The sequence below is a fragment of the Mus musculus genome, chromosome 5 (assembly GCF_000001635.26).
Source record: "Mus musculus strain C57BL/6J chromosome 5, GRCm38.p6 C57BL/6J".
Classification (NCBI taxonomy): Eukaryota; Metazoa; Chordata; class Mammalia; order Rodentia; family Muridae; genus Mus; species Mus musculus.
In genome coordinates this window covers 105,585,664-105,604,886 of record NC_000071.6, presented here as the reverse complement: position 1 = coordinate 105,604,886, position 19,223 = coordinate 105,585,664, and the positions used below count along the sequence as shown (strand labels likewise).

Sequence of the window (19,223 nt, the reverse complement as noted above, 5' to 3'; positions counted from 1 at the left end):
CAAAAGGGCTGGCATTACCAGCCCCTGTTGACATGCCTGGTTTAATTGCTACCTTAATCTGATAAAGCAACATGCTTATGATTCCCATTTCATAGTGCTAGAGACCAAGACATTAAACCAAGCAGCTAAACTCACATCATATAGCCCAAGGCCTAGAGTCCTCTTCTTATTTTATATAACTGGTACATCTGAATAGGTAGGTCTTTATTGCTTTCTTTTTTAAAAAACATCTTTTTAAAACATCTTTTTAAATTTTTATGTGTCTGTCTGCCTGTGTGTCTGTGTGTCTGTATGTCTGTGTGTGTTTGTGGTGTGTCTGTATGTCTCTCTGTGTGTGTGTATGCTACATATGTCTAGATGCAACAGAGGCCAGGAGAAGGAGACATCACATCCCTAGAGCTAGAGTTACGGGCGGGTGGTGAGCTGCCCAACGTGGGTGCTGGGCGACAAATCTGTGTCCTCTGGAAGAACAAGTGCTCTTAGCTGCAGAGCCATCTATTCAACAACCTTTTTTGTTTGTTTTTTTTTTAAACTAAAATTTTATTTTTATTTTTTCCCAGTGAATGTTATACATTTTTCACCTCATGCCACCCGCACTGACCCCACCTCCAGCCCGGTCCTGCGGAAAACTTTTTTTTCCCTAACAAACGCTGACCCCAATTTAAAGTCTTTTGTGTGTGGTAGCTGGAACATGGTGCTCTCTTTCTTGAGGAATAGCAGAATACATTGGTGAGTTCCACAATTCTGTGTAGAAAGTCATTTCCCCTCCAAATTTGAAAACACGATTTCATTTTCTCCTGCTTATTTGCTGGCAAGTTGTCTCCTGCCAATTAATTAATTTGAGTTGAGTTGTTTAGTGAGCAATCTCTCTCTCCCTCTCCCTCTCCTCCCCCCTAACCCCCATAGCTGTTAAGACTTTACCATGAATCCCAGATTTTCTCATGTCTTTTAAATTTTGGATACACGCAGATTATCCTTGCTCCAAACTTGGCTCAAAGGACTTTTTAGAAAATATCTTCCAAAGCTACACCACACAGCTCCATTTTCTTCTTCCCGGGGACCTGTTTCCGTCTTTTAGTCCCTCTCCCCGGCAAGGCTGCACTCTGCAGTCCTCCCGTCTCCCTTGCCAGATCTGGGTGAACACAGACCTCATTTCTAATGAACCACTTATTTGGGCAGCTGGGCACAGGATACAGGTTTTTATCAGTTGTTTTTTTTTTTTTAAATTAATGTGTATTTTATGTGTATGGATGCTTTGCCTGCCTGCATGTCTGTGTACCATATTTGTGCCTGGTGTCTAAGGAAGCCAGAAGGTGGCATTGAATTGGCTGGAATAAACAGTTGTGACCTGCTATGTGGGTGCCTGGCATTAAACCCTGATCCTTTGGATGTGCTCTTATAACTACTGAGCCATGCCTTCGGCCTTCAGCTAATGTTTTAAAGTTCACTTTTGTAGGTGTTGGTTTGGGGGCTGTGGTTGAAGGTTTCACATGTCTCCTATTTATCCACTCATGTCACAGCTACCTGATAGCTTTCATTGCTGTTGCAGTTAAAACGCTGTCTTTTTAGTCATTCTAAATAGAATCATTTAAAATCTATGGTCCATTGTTTCAGAACATGATCTGACCTTGATGAAATCAGTCTTCTGTTAATTTTAATGTTAGTTTTTCTTAAAAGAAAAAAAATTCCCATTCCCTTTCGAGGCAAGGAGTCACACTATTCAACGTAAGCTGACCTCAAACTCATGGTAATCTTTCTGCCTTGGCCACCTGGGATCATGCATGTGTCCAACCCAGCTTGATCTCAGCATTTTATTCTGGGGAAGGGGCATTTGCATTGTTAGGTGGGTTTCCGTTGCCTGGCTGTGCTCTTGTGATTTCTGCATCCACCTGGCCCTGGGGCCATCCCTGGGCCTTCTCACAGAGTGCTGGTGGTTTACTGGAACCTTGTCAGCTGCTAGGCCCATGCTGGAGACAGGCCCATGAAGAGCAGGCAGAGTGGAGCTCGGCCGGCTGGGAGGAACCCTAGGGCGGTCCCTCGAGGCACCAGCATCTGGCCAGTTACCGTTCTTTTCAGATCCTTCTGGGAATGGGGGCTTTGGCTTCAAAGAGTGACCAGACTCCAGGCTCTTATCTCGCTTGGAGCCTTTTCTAGTTCCCTTTCCTGGCAGGAGCCAAGGTCCTGTCTGGTGCATTCGGTTTTGGAAGAAAGCCTGGTAGTTGATTTAGCCCACTCAGTGTTCTGATCCTGCTCCAAGGACACGCTTGTCTGGGTTTGCAGCCCACCTGTGTGCTTCGCTATCTTACCCATCACGACTGCATGTAAACTGGGTAAAGGTTTTGAAGGCCAGCATTTTACAAGGTTTTCCACAACCATGTGCATATATTACTAACAAAGTTAGACAAGATACAGCATTCACTCTCAATTCTGATGAATTCCTTAGTCTGTGGCTTATAGCCTGTCTTTTGACAGGGCTTTACATTGGTAACAATGTTGCTGCTCAGTTTGGTTACGGCAGATTCTCTCTCTCTCTCCCCTCTCTCTCTCTCTTCTCTCTCTCTCTCTCTGTTTTTTTTTTTTTTTTTTTTTTCTGAGACAGGGTTTCTCGTATAGCCCTGGCTGTCCTGGAACTCACTCTGCAGACCAGGCTGGCCTTGAACCCAGAAATCTGCCTGCCTCTGCCTCCCAAGTGCTGGGATTGAAGGCGTGAGCCACCATGGCCTGGCTCTCTCTCTCTTTTTTAACCCAAGACAAAGTTTCTCTGTATAATAGCACTGGCTGTCCTGGTACTCCTTCTGCAGACCAAGCTAGACTGAAACTCAGAGATTCACCTACTTTTGCCTTCCAAGTTCTGTGCCACCATCACCCAAATGCAGATCTTTGAGTGTGTGTGATGTTAATAGTCTTTATTTTTTAATTAATTATTTTATTTTACATTCCAGCTGTTGCCCCCTTCTCAATCCCTCCCAGTTCCTTACCCTTCCCCCTTGCCTCTGAGAGGGTGCTACACCCCATATTCCCTTTCCCTGGGGCATCAAGTCTCTTGAGGGTTAGGCAAATCTTTTTCCACCAAGACCAGACCAGGCAGTCCTCTGGTATATACAAGCTTGGGCCTCGGACCAGCCTGTGTATGCTGCTAAGGCAGATTTTTAAAAAAGAATATTTTTCGTTGGTAATTTCGTATACATACGCAATGTGTCTTTACCATGTCCAACACGAATCTTCTCTCTCACCTCCCAATTCTCCCGTCCCACTATTATGTCTCTTTATATTTTAAATAACACTCTGTGTCCAATTAGTGATGCCTGAGTGCCCTTAGGTGTGGGATACTCACTGGAACATGACAACTGACCATTGAGCACATTCCTGAAGAAAAATGACTCCCATTCTTTTTTTTTTTTCCTTTATAGTATAGAATAGAGTTTATTTAGGACATGAGGATAGTAGAAGAGAGAGAGACAGAGAGAGAGAGAGAGAGAGAGACAGAGAGAGAGAGAGAGAGAGAGAGAGAGAGAGAGGAGGAATAGAGGCCAGTCAGGAGGGGGGGAGTGGCGGGAGGAGAGAGAGGGAGCAAGAAGGCAAGAGCATTTTTCCTTCTCCTTTTCCTCCTTTTTTTTTTTTTGAATGAATTTTTAGGACCTCTGCTTGCTCAGGTCAACTTGCTGACTCAGGCCCAAAGATTTATTTATTTATTTATTTATTTATATACATAAATACACTGCGCCAGAAGAGGGCGTCAGTTCTCATTACAGGTGGTTGTGAGCCAACTACCAACAGCTTCACCGCAAGGGAAGGGTCTGCATTAGTCTGCCTGCCTTTCACACTGGAGCTCTTCTCATGCAGCTGCTATGCACCTATGAATGCCACGGCCATGTCATGGTCCTTAGACAGCATCTCATGCCCCCTTCCTATCCTCTGGCACTTACATTCTTTCTGCCCTTCTTATTTTGTAATCTACAAGCTGCTGGTTAGGGGGCCCATTTAGGACTGAACATTCAGTCACTCACCCTCAGCACTCGGGCAAGTTATGAGTCTCCAGTTATGAGACAAGTTACTGACTATTGCCACTGGGTAAGATATTTCTTTTGAGAAAGGGTCTCAGATGCATGACCTTGGATTTGTTAAGTAGCTGATGGTGACCTTGAACTCATGATCTTCTTGTCTCTTCCTTCCAAGTGCTGAGGCATGTACTTGGTTTGGCCAAAGCTGCACCTAGAGCTTTGTACACACTAGGCAAGGATTCTACAATTCCAGTGCAGCTATGACAGACTTGATCCAAACTGGTAGACTAGACCAATAAAAAAGCAAGCCAAATATATTGAAGATACTCAGCCTTTGATGGAAAGAGGTGACTTTTTACTGGAAAGAGTGTAAGTTCAATTTTGGCATGAGCCAAGCAACACAGATTCATTATAATGTTAATGTCTTGACAAATCTTGATATTAAATATACATCCACGTTTTAACTCTTGCATCCTCCACTTACTTCACAGAGATGCACTAGCTGATACTAATAAACACTATACCCTAAAGCACTGATAACCAGAAGTATCCTAAGTCAGACAGAGCAAATCAAGTTATTTCTGCTGTCTTAAGATGCAGTAAGAACTATTTCCCCAAGTTGTATTCTCCGCAGGTTTTTCAGAGACACCAAGGAAGTGCCTTTATCATCTAAAGCCTACCAAGTATCTGCTATATGATACAGTGTAGCAAAAGCAAAGAGGCCGGAGAGATGGTTGCTCTGCAGCCTTGCTGGAGATGTAAAAAACCAAAGGAAGTGATATGGCTGTCTCCTGAGAGGGCCTGCCAGAGCCTTACACATACAGAGGTGGATGCTAGCAGTCTCTGAGAAGGGACTGAAGGAATTGAAGGGGTTTGCAACCCCATAGGAAGAACAGTAATATCAACCAACCAGACACTCCCAGAACTCCCAGGGACTAAGCCATCAACAAAGGAGTACACATGGCTCCAGCTGCATATGTAGCAGACGATGGCCTTGTCATGAATCAATGGGAGGAGAGGTCCTTGGTCCTATCGATATCGATAGATGCCTCAGTGTAGGGGAATAGAGGGTGGGGAGGTGGGAGTGGGGGTGGTAGTGGAGGAACACCCTCATAGAAGCAGGGCGAGGAGGATGGGATAGGGTGTTTCTAGGAGGGAGGGAAACCAGGAAAGGGGATAACATTTAAAATGTAAATAAAGAAAATATCCAATAAAAAATAAAAGAAAAAAGCAAAAACAAAAAGAGAAAATACAAGTGGTAGTATGCCCTCTATGGTGACAGCATAGGGAGTGTAGTAAGATCTTGGGCATGGAGGAAGCAGGGGAGGCGCCAGGGAGGAGGTACAACTAGACTGATTGGGTCTTGAAGTCTCTAGACTTGGATAGGGCATTGGGGAATGGACGCTGGGAACCCACACAGCAGGGAGGCAGACTGCCTTTACTCACTTCTTCTGGGTGGAGGGATAAACCAGGAGGGAAGTAACTCTCAAGCCACTGAGGTATTCGTGAATAATCAAACGAGTTCAGTTTCCCTGAAGCCAGATCCCAGAGGAAAAAGAACCATGGCCAACAGGCACCTGCCTTGCTTTGGCAGCAGAAGGATTAATTCAGAGAGTACAGACTTTGTTTCGAGGTTACTGGGAATTTTTAAGTATCATAAAACCTTTCAGGGAATGAGAAGAAACTAAAAGGTCAGGGCAGATAGGGCTGAAGGAACCAACCCTTTGGGGCTTAGCAAAGGTCTTATTCATGAGCCTGCTATCCTCCACGCCCCGCCCTGTGTATCTGGGGACAATTACCCCAGAGAGCAAAAATAGACATCCGTGAGAACCGCACGTTTCATCACAGTCACTAGGACAAACAAGGTCTTTGTTTCCAGGGGAAATGGGAAAGCAAAACTGTATGGTGCCATCGCTTCCTGCCTGTGTGCACGTGTATCCCCCTCAGTTACTTAAATGACTTTTTTTTTAAAAGAAAAGTTTTAGATCGACAGAATAGAGAGGAAGGTAGAGATATCCCATAACTCTCTCCTTCATAGCTATGCAGACTCCTTTACCAGCACCCCTAATGGTAGCACACTATAACAATGTATAAGATGAATCTATATTGATATGCCATTATTACCCAAAGTCCACAGTCACTTTAGAGGTCTCACTTGGTCTTGAGTATCTACTGGTCTGGCCAACGCTGTGACTTCTTCATCACTATGTTATCCTGTAGAGCAGTCTCACTGCCCTACAAGCCTTCTGTGTTCAGTCTATCCATTCCCAGCCTTTCCAGAATTCTGCCCTCAATCCCTGCCATGGTTTGAATTTGTTTGGCCCAGGGAGTGGCACTATTGGGAGGTGTGGCCTTGTTGGAGTAGGTGTGTCACTGTGGGCTTTACGACCCTTATTCTAACAGCCTAGAAGCCAGTCTTCCACTAGCAGCCTTCAGTTGAAGATGTAGAACTCTCAGCTCTGCCTGCACCATGACCGCGTAGATGCTGCCATACTGCCACCTTGATGATAATGGACTGAACCTTTGAACCTGTAAGCCAGCCCCAATTAAATGTTGTCCTTATTATAAGACTTGTCTTGGTCATGGTGTCTGTTCATAGCAGTAAAACTCTAATTAAGACAACCAGATCACCAGAATCAGATACCATGTAGTCTTTTGGGTTGGCTCCTGGCACTCTGTACTACTGAGTTTCCTCAGGAGCCTTTGCATGTTTTGGCAGCCCGCTCAGTTTCTCCCTAACTGTACTCCATAATAGCCAACTGTCTGGATTCCCTCTTAATGATAGTGTTTAAAACTTATGGAATGGTTAGGCAACATCATAAAGTCCATGGGTTGGTTTAAGAAACTAAGTACAAGCTCGGGCTGAAGCACACCGTCAGAGCCCCTATTTATCAGCACGCACGAGTTCATGGCTGTGGTATTTTGGAACATGCATGCACACACCCACAAGAACTGAGCAAAAAGTTTGTCTTTATTAATTGTAAGAAGAAACAAGGCAAAATACACCCCCTCTGGTACTGGACAATAAATACTCTGTTGTCTGGACTGTGTCTTTTTAGTGAGGGTGCTCAAACTTACAAGATGGTCAGTAAATAATGAGTACAGAGATGAAGTTTTATATGTAGCGAGTCAAAAGAAAGAAAAATCAATGATGCAGAGTTACCAATATAGCATCATGCATTACCCCCCCCCCAGCCTCCCAGTTATCAGCATCACAGACTGGTGCATCACAGACTGGTTCCAAGTGATGGACCCACAGCCCACACTGATCAGGTCAAGGAGTTTGTGTCCTTGAGGATGGAAATAAGAGCTTCCAGAAGGACTATACAGAAACCAGCATCTTTCTCAGTGAAGAAGATAACATATATATTGTAAACGTGTGAACTTCCTCAATGGTAGAAGGAAACTACAATTAGTATATATACTAGCATATATTCTATATGATTCACAGAAAACAGACATCAGGCATATCTTGTGAATACAAATCAACAGAAGGTTTTTTTTTTTTGGCTTGAGGAATGCAAAGATACCACTGGTGTCATTATTATATAGACCAAGTAAATGCCTAAACACTGTAAGTCCTCAGAGACAGGCACCATGGCACACATTAGCAACAGTGAACATCAGATAGACACTGTCTTTCCCCAAGGATAACAAGTCCCAGAAGTGTATGCATGCCTATAATCAGATGCCATTAACATCTGGAAGCATCTGGCTGCTAGCTACCTTCTGAGAAGAAACAATTTCTTATGTACAATCTCCAAGTTGCCAGAGCTAAGTGCTGACTGTTGAAGATCCAGGGCTGCCAGAGTAGGGAGGCCATCACATTTACATGAAGCTCCTCTGTTCTGAGATCTGGATCCATAAGCACAACTCTCCCACCACCACAGGCGCCGACAGCAATGCTTCTGAGAGATGCGACAGGATGATGATGTCTACCATTATCATCTGATGCTGTTAACTCCTGGTTGACCTGCCACTTCCCAGGCACCCGGGATGGTTTGTTTCCTATATTTTGGTTACAATAATATTGTCCCTTTCCATCTGCTGAAGAACACAGCTCCACAGCAAGCAAGGAATTCGAGGGAGTGAAAACTGAGGGTGAGTACAGGAATCAGAGGGACAGAAGGCATTTGCCAAGCAGATCAGTGAATCCATGAAAAAGTAAGATTTTAGTGGGAAGCATCTATTTCAAAGTTAAAGAAACATGGAAAATGCAGTGGATATAAAAACCTCTGGATAAACATTAGGGATATATACCATTTAACAGTTTATTTGGTTTATGTCCTTGATGAATTTGAAATATTTACTTACAACTATGCCCTTGAATTTATACAGCAAAGGCTATTTCTGACGCAATGTGCCAGAGCAAGCGCGGACTGACCTCTTATTCAGCACCTACAGGTTGCTGATACGTCAATGAGTAGGCATACAATCAGAGAAACTGGAAATGTTTAAAGAAAAACCCAATTATAAATATCCTGGCTTAGCCACAATGTATCAACAGCACCAAGAACTCAATGCAAGAAACATCCAAGTAAATAAATAAATAAATAAAGAAAGAAAGAAAGAAAGGAAGGAAGGAAGGAAGGAAGGAAGAAAGAAAGAAAGAAAGAAAGAAAGAAAGAAAGAAAGAAAAGAAAACCATTTTAAGAGGATTTTTTTTAAAAACTGCAGATTATTCTAGAAATTTGCCACAATAATCCAAAAACAGTACTCTATACCTCTTAGGGAATATGAGGATGCTAACTGCCAGGGTCCAATCTGTTGGAAGTACAGACCACATTATTCTTAAAGAGTTTAGCTGCCATCCATTGTGACATCACAAGGCCCACCCTTAAATGGGGGCTGTTGGGCATCTGTGGATGAGCAGAGCCAAGACTCCACTTTATTCTGTCTTGGGAGGACCAGGGTCATAGAGATGGTCATCTTTAAGGTGAAGACCTTAAGGGGACTGGTAGGATCAGGTCTGAGGCCCAGATGTGGGACTGTTCCTTGAGGTCAGCTCATGTGATGCTCTCTTTAAGGCTTCTCTCTGGAGTCTTTTTCTGTGAGTAAGGCTGTGCACTACTACAGTGTTGGAGACAGCACACTAGCACTGAACTGCACCCTCCATGCAGGGAGTCTTTTCTTTGATATTTCTCCTTTCTTGGAGCTGATGTAACAGGACAAGTCCAGAATTGTTTCTATCTTAGGGTGTCAGTGAACTCAGATGGGGATACCAGTCTTTCTCTGCTCTCTCTCCCACTTCCCTTTCCATTTCCCTAATTCACCCAGCTCTTTCCTGACCCTACGTTCATGATTACTGCTGCCGTTGTTGGTTTTAGTTAAATGTTTTTCTCACCTGGCCTTCCCTCTATGCCTGCACATCTTCTGCAATAATTCCTGCATGAGAAGTCCAGGGAGCAGGAACCTGCTTTGATAAGCAGATAGGCACTTAGCCTTGGGTCTTGGGTCTCCCTTAATCTCTGTGTGCCTTACCCAACTGCTCCTGCTTCAATTCAGTCAAATGGAAACAACCCAAAGGAAGTGGAGGTACTTTGAAGTTTATGGTTAAAAAGGCCAAATGAAATCTATTTCTATTATGCCACCAGTGATAAAACTGAATAAAACTGAAGTAAGGGTCGGGGAGATGCCACATGGGTAAAGTGCTTGCCGTGCAAGCATGAGGGCCTTAAGTTTGGATCTCTAGAACCCGTACAGAAGCAGGCATAGTGCCATATGTCTGCAACCCAACACTAGGAGACAGAGGCAGGCGGACCTCTGGAGTTCAAGGCCAGCCTGGCATAAACAGTGAGCTCTAGCACAACCAGGGTTACATAGACCTTGTCTCAAAAGACTAATGTGAAGAAGTGATAGAGGAAGATACCTGACATCAGCCTCTGACCTCCACACATGCAGACATGGGTGAGTGTACCTAAAATCCTGTCAAAAGCTCACCCAGCCCACATTTTCTGTTGAAAGTTTTTAAGGAAAGACACCCCCCCCACCTTTAAAACTGACCTGTTCTAACTGAAGCCATAAAAATGCTCACGTTTTGTATTTCTAGCGAACACTTGCGGTTTCTCACCAAATAAAATGCTGACGTGTCTGATGATCTGCTTAGCTAGGCGAAGGATTTGGGGTTGGGGTTACAGGAACTCTTAAAAATATGGAAGTGTCTAGCTTAGTGTCCAATGAGTTTCAGAAAAGAAACCACCCCTCAGCCTCATACTGTGGTAGGCAATATGTTCTGAGAACAGCATGTAATCCCTACATCACAGCCCTGAACACCACCATATCTGACTGCAACTTCCATGGCTCCAGGTTTGGCTGTCACTTCATAACCTCTCCAGCTTTTGAGGAGACCTGGGCAGGAAGATACCACTTCTGGTTTAAAATAGCATACCTTCATAGTGCCAGCATTCCATACTCCCTAGAGAGCAAATGCCCTCTGCTTGTGTCACATGGAAAGAAGGATCTCTTAAATCTTCATACCTTATTCTTTCAATCAAAGTGTCTGTCTGTCTGTCTGCATGCCTGTCTCCATCCATCCACCCATCCATCTACTCCTTCCCTCCAAAGTCCTTATTTACGAGAATCCCCCACATGAACATATACATTCCTACAAATCCCACCTTTTATAATACCGTGTAACTTTATGTCATAAATAGAATTTATTCCCATATTCTTGTATGAAATATTAAGGGCACTGATTTTCCAAGGTAGAACTACTCTTCTGTCTTTGTTGTGCTCACTGAAATTTATTTATAGATACCCACTGTAGAAACTTTATAGTTTTAAGAGTGCACACATGAATTCCTACTTTGAAGCAGTTTAAATATCTTTAGGATCCAAACCAAGTTTGTGGTAGTCAGAACTTAGCTCGGTGCCTGTAGCTACAGACTGAACTGACATTATGAATAAATAGTGCGCCGTTCCGTGTCTGTAACTATTACATACAGACTTTTGGGGCAGAGACGGAGTCTTAAATTATTCTGCATTCCCCATAATTCCTAACACAGTCCTGGGAACCCAGTCAGCCAACATTCCATAAACGTGCACTGATTTATCCGTCCTTTCAGAGTGCAAGTTTCACAGCACAGGGCTCTCCTATCCCCAGACAGTCTCAAGGAAAAGTACTTGTGTGTCAAGGATAAATGATCTCTGTTGGACTTTCACTAAACATCTTTTAAATTAAAGTTACTCCGTAGAAAGAAATGTAGCTGGTGCTTGACTACAGCCTTCACATATAAGCTTAAAATAGTGTCGTGAAGACACCAGCATTATTGAAGAACAGCTGACCGTTACATAAATGATAGAAAGCCATGCTAGACAAAGTATAGTCAAAAGCGAACAGAAGAAAGCCCTGGACATCCATTTATTAAGACCTGAGTTTGAATTAGGGCTGGAGGATGCTCAGGAGTGAAGAGTGCTGGCTGCTCTTCCAGAGGACCTGAGCTTGGTTCTCAGCACCCGTGTCAGGCAGCTCACAACCACCATAACTACAGCCCCAGAGAATCTGATCCCCTCTTGTGGCCTCCTAGGGGACATGCACATATGTGGCATACACTCATACAAACACATAAATAAAAATAAAATTCTTTAAAAAACTGGAATGTTTTCCCATGAAGGTTTTAAGACTCAGGGCAGCTCATAACATCCAGCCCAAGGAAACAAGGCCAAGTAAGCAGACTGTTATAGACCTAAGCATCACTGATAATGTCTAGCCACATAGCATCTGGGTAATGATAACATCGGGCCAAACAGTGTCCTGGTATCCCCTCTCTAGGTCCTGTTTTACTTTCCTGGTTGCTATGGTTACTCCAGGTTATTGACTCACATACTCAGATTCAGAGCTGGATCCACAATTAGAGAGCAAATACACATGAACAACACTAAATGGATCCATCAGGTTGTAATTACACGTGTGTGCGAGTGTGTGATCAACCCAGCAAAATCCTTACATGGACTGGGAAAAGGCTCACCAGATCTCACCTCTACCTCAGGAGCTACTGTTAACTGATAGCTGCTCAGGTTGACAGCCCTACACCCGTGCACATACTGGCCGCACTAAATAGACTCAGTGGATTTAAAAAGGAAGATGAAGTTAGGAGGGGGCTGGTGGTGGGAGAACTGGGGAGGATTGGGAAGTCACTACACATGCATATGAAATTCCCAATAAAATAAAATCTTTAAAGAAAGAGTCTACTGATGTCTGCGTCTTGCCTGTAGGCAACATGGCTCCTCTAGAAACAATGTAACATTGCTCTTGGCATTGTTTGCTCCAAAAGGCGGTTGGCCAAGTGTTACAGAGAAGGCTGATAACGGCTCTTGGTACTCTGTGTGGTCCCAGCTTCTGACTGTGGGCCTCAGTGCTTTGTCTTGATTCTGAGAAGTCAGATGTAAAGCTGGCATTCATCGGGACCCTAGCACTTGGGGACACTAGACAGTGCATGTCTATGTGGGACAGTGCTTGTCTCAGTCTCTCTGAAGTGACTCACTCTTGAGACACAGACATGGGCCGCCCTGCTGCTTGCTCCCGCTCCCTGCCATCCCTCTTTGGATCTCTGTGTGGAGTGTTCCTTTGCGGATACCAAAAAGCTCCTCATGTCCTCTGTTCTGAGCTGCATGACCATTCTGCATGGCCTGCACTCTCCCCTTTCATGGCTTCATTTGTTTCAAGGGACTTATGTCAGAAGTTGTATTTCAAATGAATCTGTGGTTTTCACGAGATGAACTGGATATTTTTAAAAAACCCCAAAACTATGTGTATGTGTGTATTGTGAATGTGTGTGTGCATGAGTGTGTAAACGCATGTATATATGAATGTGTGAGTGTATGTGCGTTTATGAGTGTGTGTGTATATGTGAATGTATGTGTCTGTGAGTGTATGTGTGTGAGTGTGTATGGGTGGTGTGTGTATGTGTTGCATGTGTGTATGTGTATATGTGTGTGCATATAAGTGTGTACATGTGTGGTGTGTATATGTGAGTGTGTGTATGTGTGGTATGTATATATGTTACATGTATGTGTGGTGTGTGTATTTTTATGTGTATGTATATATGTGAGTATGCATGTTTGTGTATGTATATATTGTGTGTATGTATTGTGTGCATGTATGTTGTGTGTATGTGTTGTATGTATATATGAGAGTAGGCATGTTTGTGTGTATATATTTTGTGTGCATATATGGTGTGTATATGTGTTATATGTATATATGTGAGTAGATGTGTTTGTGTATGGTGTGTGTATGTGTTGTGTTTGTATATATATATATGTATATATATATATGTAAATAGGCATATGTGTATTGTATGTATGTGTGTTGTATTATATGTATGTGTGTTGTGTGTGTTGCATGTATGTGTGTATGTTTGTATGTGTGTGTATGTTATGTATATGTGTTGTGTGCCTGTATGTGAGCTTATGTGTGAATGTGTATGTGTATACGTGAGTGTGCATGTATGTATGCGTGTATATGTATGGTGTGTGAATGTGTGGTGTGTGTTTATGTGTGCATGTGAATGTATATACATGAGTGTTTGTGCACGGCATACATGGTTGCCATGGTGTTCATGCTGAGGTCAGAGAACCATCTCTGGTGTCAGTCCTCACATTTTATATTGAGACAGGATCTTTCTTTCCTGTCCCTGATGCCAGGTTGGGTGGCCCTTGGGCTCCCAGATCCTGCCATGTCGCCACAACCTATGTCACTGTGGGACCACAGGACTTGAGACACATGTGGCTGTGCCAGGCTTTGCTTGGGTTCTTTAGTCTCGGGTCTTCACACATGCACAGTAAGTGTTCTAACCACTGAGAAATCCCCCTATTTTCCCAGCCTGGGTTTGGACATGTTCATCACTAGTGAACTCCACTTATAACTATAAGGAATATGTGCCACGAACAGAGTTCTCCAACACATGGATTCTTCTTATAGCTCTTTCTCCCATGCCTCTCCCCCACCCTTCTGAAGGGGAATCACCAATAACAGACATACACTCGTAACCTAACAGCATTTCAGAAGGGTCTTGACTCAAGCCACAACATTCCTCCATAAAATTCCCATTCTAGAATGCATGGGAGAGACTTTCCTTATGGAAGTCTCTTATAGTTTGGGCCTTTAATACCCCTGCCCCTGACCCCATGTATGGAGGGCTTGGTCCCTAATGCAGCAGGGTTCAGAGGCAGGGTGTTTGAGAGGAACTGGGTCATTAGGGCTCTGAAGCTCATCAATATTTTAACAAGTACTGGACTAACAGGCTATTGAGGGTACAGGAAACTTGAGTGAGTGAGTCTGTCAGAGCAAGTGGAGCTCACAAGGGCATGAGTGTAACTCAGCATTCAGCCCCTTTCCCTGCTCTCATATGCTTGCTGTCAGTAGATGGTTAACGTGCTATTTGTAACTCTTGGCTTCCCACTCCTTTGAGCAGTTACAGGGGCTTGCTGCTGCTTTCCATTTTGAGTGTACAGGGGTGAATCCCACAGATGAGACCTGGTTTATCAAGTTCATAGTCTTATACACTGGATACAAATTCTTACAACTGGACTCCCATTTCTATTAAGTGATGGTTCATCTTCAGAGCTGATAATGTTCTCTCTTGTGAAACTGTGCTAATGAATTCTCTATTTGTGAAGAACAATAAAAATGCTTACAAGGTCATTTCCAAGTCCACGTTTGAAGAGACAGATAAGTTTTGGAAGAACGAGTGATGCAGTTTAAGGAAAGTCAGAGAATCCTCTCTAAAGGCGATAATCTTGAGTGTGTGTATGCACACACACACATTTGTGCGTGGGTGACATGTATCAAAAAACTTAGGGGAAGGGGCTAATAGTACAGGTTCCCGGATAGATGTGTGCACATCATGACATCACATGCCCCGTCCTCTCTCCCACGGCCTCTCGGTCTTTTCATTCCTTCCATCGTTGTTTCCCATGATCAAAATAAATATGCGTTCTTCATTTAAATTTTGGGGGACATTTATAAAGTTTCTCAAAACAAAAATCTAAATAGAATTTCATTAACATTGCTTTGGATCTCTATAAAATAATGTTTGGGGACGGGACATGTTTCTGGTGTCACTCCTGTGGAGTCCAACCAGTGTAAGCTTATCCCAGACTAGCTTGCAAATGAATGAGACTCAGACAGTGGTTATTTTATTTGGCTTTGACAATTCCTGGGGTCACCCCTAATCTACTGTTCTAACTGCCAGCCTGGCTGCCTCCCCAGCGGTGTTCCCAGTACTTGCTGTTTCTCCTGGCCACGTGCTCATGGTTCTTCTCTTCTCATGGTGCCTTCTCTGCTCTCCTTCTTCTCCTCCTTCTCAACCCTCAACCAGGTAACACAAAACCTGCCTACCTTTAATCCCTCCAGTAACCGGCTGTAGCCAGTTTTTTAAACCAATAGTTTTAAATTAAGAATCAAGGTTTGTACAGCAAAAGCTGGTAAAAGGGAGAAGTCACTCATAGGCCTAGCCCTTCCGGTTCAGAATTTAGCATTACAAATTCATAGCAACAGACCAAACCTCAACACTTCTGGGTTACCGAAAATGTGTAATATCTTTCCATTTTTTTCAAATTACCTGTCATATTATTTACATTTTAGTTGAGTGTTTCCTGTAAGGACTGTGTCTGTTGCTGGTTAGCTTATATCCTGTTGCTGGTTGGCTTATTTCCTGTTGCTGGTTGGCTTATTCCTAGGAGCCACCTTCTCCTGTTCTTTTCAATAGCACCTTTTTCTCTTTAAGCTTTTTAGTTGGTATGTCTCTTTCCAGCTGGTAGTGCGTAATTAATTAAAATTAAGCAATTAAGCAATACATTCATTTATCTAGTTTGAGACAAGTTCTCATCTAGTCCAGGTTGGCCCTGGCAGTCTCGGTGGCCAAGGCTGCTCTTGAACTTCTCATCCCTTGTCTCAGTTTTCTCAGCGCTGGGATTACAGACCTGCACAGCCACGCCTGACTCCTATGCTTGATTATGTGCAGTGAGACCCTGGCCCTAAGGATGATGGATGAATTGTCTTTACACCACTCTCCAGTGTTTGACAGAGAACAGGAGCCTGAGTGTTATTCTTAGTCCGTCTGGGACCATGCAATGCCATGTATCACATCACATATGAATGCTAGGTATTCCAAAAGGATGGGAATTATAAAATGCATATAATAAAATATATGGTTTCAGCTAAGAATGTTAAGGAGGAAGTAGCAGCAGCCTCATGCATTGTAGGACACGAAACACTTCAGACACAAGCAAGACAATTCCAAGCTGTCAACTAAGGTGCTGTTTAGCTTTAGCCTCGGCACTGCAGGACCTCTGACTCCTGAGAGGAATGGATACAAGAGTCACTAGAGTTTTGGGGTGGGAGAGTTGGGAGATAGAAAACATGGAGGAACACGGTCACGGTGATGAGGAAGAACGGATCTGATGTGAGAAGACAGAGATCTCAGTCACCACCTTGAGGAGAAAGAAATAAAAAGGGCACCTCCTCCCGTGCTATAGCAAACAACCCCCTCTCCTCCTGCACTGTAGCAAACAACCCCCTCGCCTCCAATCCTCCTTTTATTTTGCTATCCATCCCTCACTAGGTAGCCCAGGCTAGCTTGCAGGTTTTACCAGTCCTCCCATCTCTGTCTCCCGAGTGCTGGACTGACACGCGTGCACCGCCACACCCAGCTGATCCAGACCTTTAAATATAAGTTTGGAAGGATTTACACACACGTCCACAGCAGTAGAGACTAAACATGTGATGGATCTCCTTGCTCTCACGTGGAGATAAAGCACAGTGTTCTGTCAGTACTTTGTGATGTGAGGGGAAAGAAGTTGAGTAGAAACACGACAAAGCGTATCGATCCATAACAGTGAGTGAAAGGGTGGTGTCTCCTCTCACTGATCAGCAGTGGATGCATCAGAGGGTCGGGATAGCCCCCAATTCCTGCCCAAACTCAGGAGAGAGGGGCAGAAGGTGACTCACACATTATTTTTGGTGTCAGGAACGCACTGCGCTTTAAATCGTCACCGTGACAGAACAAGAGAAGCAAAGTCCTAGGCAAGAGGACACTTGAATAAAGCCCGATGACACAAGGGTCCAACCTCAGAAAGCTCTCTCTATCAAGGTGCAGTGGGACTCTGAAGTCATGTTACCCTCAGAGTTCCCCACTGCCGCTGCAGATGAGAGACCAGCTTGCAGTACTAATTTCACAGCTGAAATGATTTTTACTTGACACTCCTCAAGTCCCCAGGTTACCATGGTAACACAGATGCAGCAGGTACAGAGGAACTTTATATGTTAGACGAAGCCTTTGTTTGTTTTTTCTTGGTGAGAGGGTCTCAGCAACCCAGGCTGCTATGGATGTAGTCTAGGCTAGTATCGAGTTAATGGTACTACCTGCCTTAGCTCCTAAAGTGTGATTCTAGCCTGAGCCACCACCGAGCCACGTCCAACGAGGTCTTATTTTCAACCTGTTCACTGGTACCTCCACTATTTCCCCAGAATATTGAATTTCACTTTAAACTAAGGCCCTGTAAGGACTTCTGGGCTCCTCCTATAGTATAAGCGAAATCTAGAGTCGTCCATGCCAATGAAGCCTCTGAAATCACTCCAGAATTTATGATTTTTTTCTGCCTGGACTCTCGGTGTGCTGCCTGTGAGCATTCTCACCCAAAGCCATTTGCCATGGCTCCACAGGGAAGTAGAGACAATTTTCCATGGGCACCAGAAACCAAGATGTCTTCAGCTATGTAAGTTAATAAGTGAACTTGTTGGCCAGTTTACCTCAGTGCTTGGACTAAACCCACCAAGACATTTTTTATAAATCATTGAAATAATTCTCTTGTGGCTCCCACCCCACTCAGAAAGCAGGAAATATTTTTCCTTTGTAACAATCACAGGGCAGGTCCCCAGGGCTTCCAGGGACCTTGCATCCCCCCCCCTCCCAAGTTCCTGTTTCTGGTTCTTAACTGCTCACTCTATATTTGTAGCAGGCTGCCTGTAGGCTGTTGTGGATTTGGTTATAATAAGATAACCTGGAGTCACTGAGCAGAAATCTAAAACAATCTGATTTTTCCAGGAAGTGGCGTGTTGACCTTTCAGGATTCGGTCTGTTTTATAGAGTATGCTGAGTTTTTGAATAGCGCTGTTTATAGCACAAGGCTGGGTGTTTACTCTGTGGGTCCTTGAGGGTGAGTAGCTGTCCGGGAATAGGATATGCACACTCCGAGGCTCTCTTGGCTTATGAAGAATTGATTCTTGTTTCTTCTGTGGCCTGTGTCACGTAAGGAATGCTCTTTACACATAGGTTTTTTTTTTTTTCTTTCCTGCCATGGTAGTTTTGAAGTAGCCACTTGCTTAGAGATGAATAAATATTTGTCGGATGAGTAAGACCAGAAAGTTGGTTCTAACTTTTGCATTTTGGGGTAAGAGCCTAACCAATCCCCCTTTTATAGATAATGACTTCCCCCCAGTGATTTCAAAGCTGCACTGTGTTGTACCTTATGAACGGTACATTGTAGTGATAGACAAGCAAGCGTGACTGGCCACAGAGAAGGTGGTTTTCAAGGTACTTAGGCTGCTGGGTTAGCGATCTATCACCGATCAGTGGCCCGGTTACTGTAGTTTTTTTCTGCTAGGGTTTTCAAACCTAGGAATGAACTTGCTTGGTAACTAAGGCCTAAGCATGACTGCACTCTCCTTTACAAAGAGGAATATCAAGGCATAAAGCATACTTTAGTAGTTTTAATATTGCTGCGGTGATGGGAAAGGAATGTGAGCTTCACAGAGGGTTCTTTGTATCTCAGGAGCTGTCAGTCACTAGGCCAGCTTCAGAGGGTTTCCACAGCAGAGCCCAAGCAGGAGCTTAAACTCCTTTCTCAAGGAACAGTATGTCCACTGCAGTGTGTTTAAATTGTCCTTTAATCATTTATAGCAGTTTTTTCCTCCCTTGTTTCTTTAATGGAGACGCTATTATCTTGTAGCAGGCAACAGTGAGCAGCTTTAGATAAACTGAATCTGTATGGTTGACACTCTGTGGCTTCATATCCCCCCACTACCCTTATATCCCCCATTATCTCTCTGCACTTGTTTTTAATATAGTTTTATACACTAAAGTCTGTGTATGTGCACCCTTTGCCCCTATAGTCTACAGCAGTGTGTGGGGTGAGAGGCAGAGGCTACAGCAACGGTTCTCAACCTGTTGGCTGTGGTCCCTTTGAAGAGTCACATATCACATATTTACATTATGATTCATA

At 43.8% G+C, this 19,223-nt stretch overlaps 1 protein-coding gene across 4 annotated transcripts in view; it reads right to left on the bottom strand.

Moving 5' to 3' along the window:
- Window positions 1-19,223, bottom strand: part of Lrrc8c (leucine rich repeat containing 8 family, member C) — a 93,674-nt gene that overhangs the window by 8,132 nt on the left and 66,319 nt on the right. Inside the window, exon 1 of one of the 4 annotated variants that reach the window (XM_006534686.4) lies at window positions 8,726-8,811. The exons of the other annotated variants lie outside the window; for them this stretch is intronic. The gene's annotated coding sequence lies outside the window, so the exon portion shown is untranslated. Of the gene's footprint in view, window positions 1-8,725; window positions 8,812-19,223 lie in introns of those variants that run through there. 4 annotated transcript variants of the gene reach the window in all.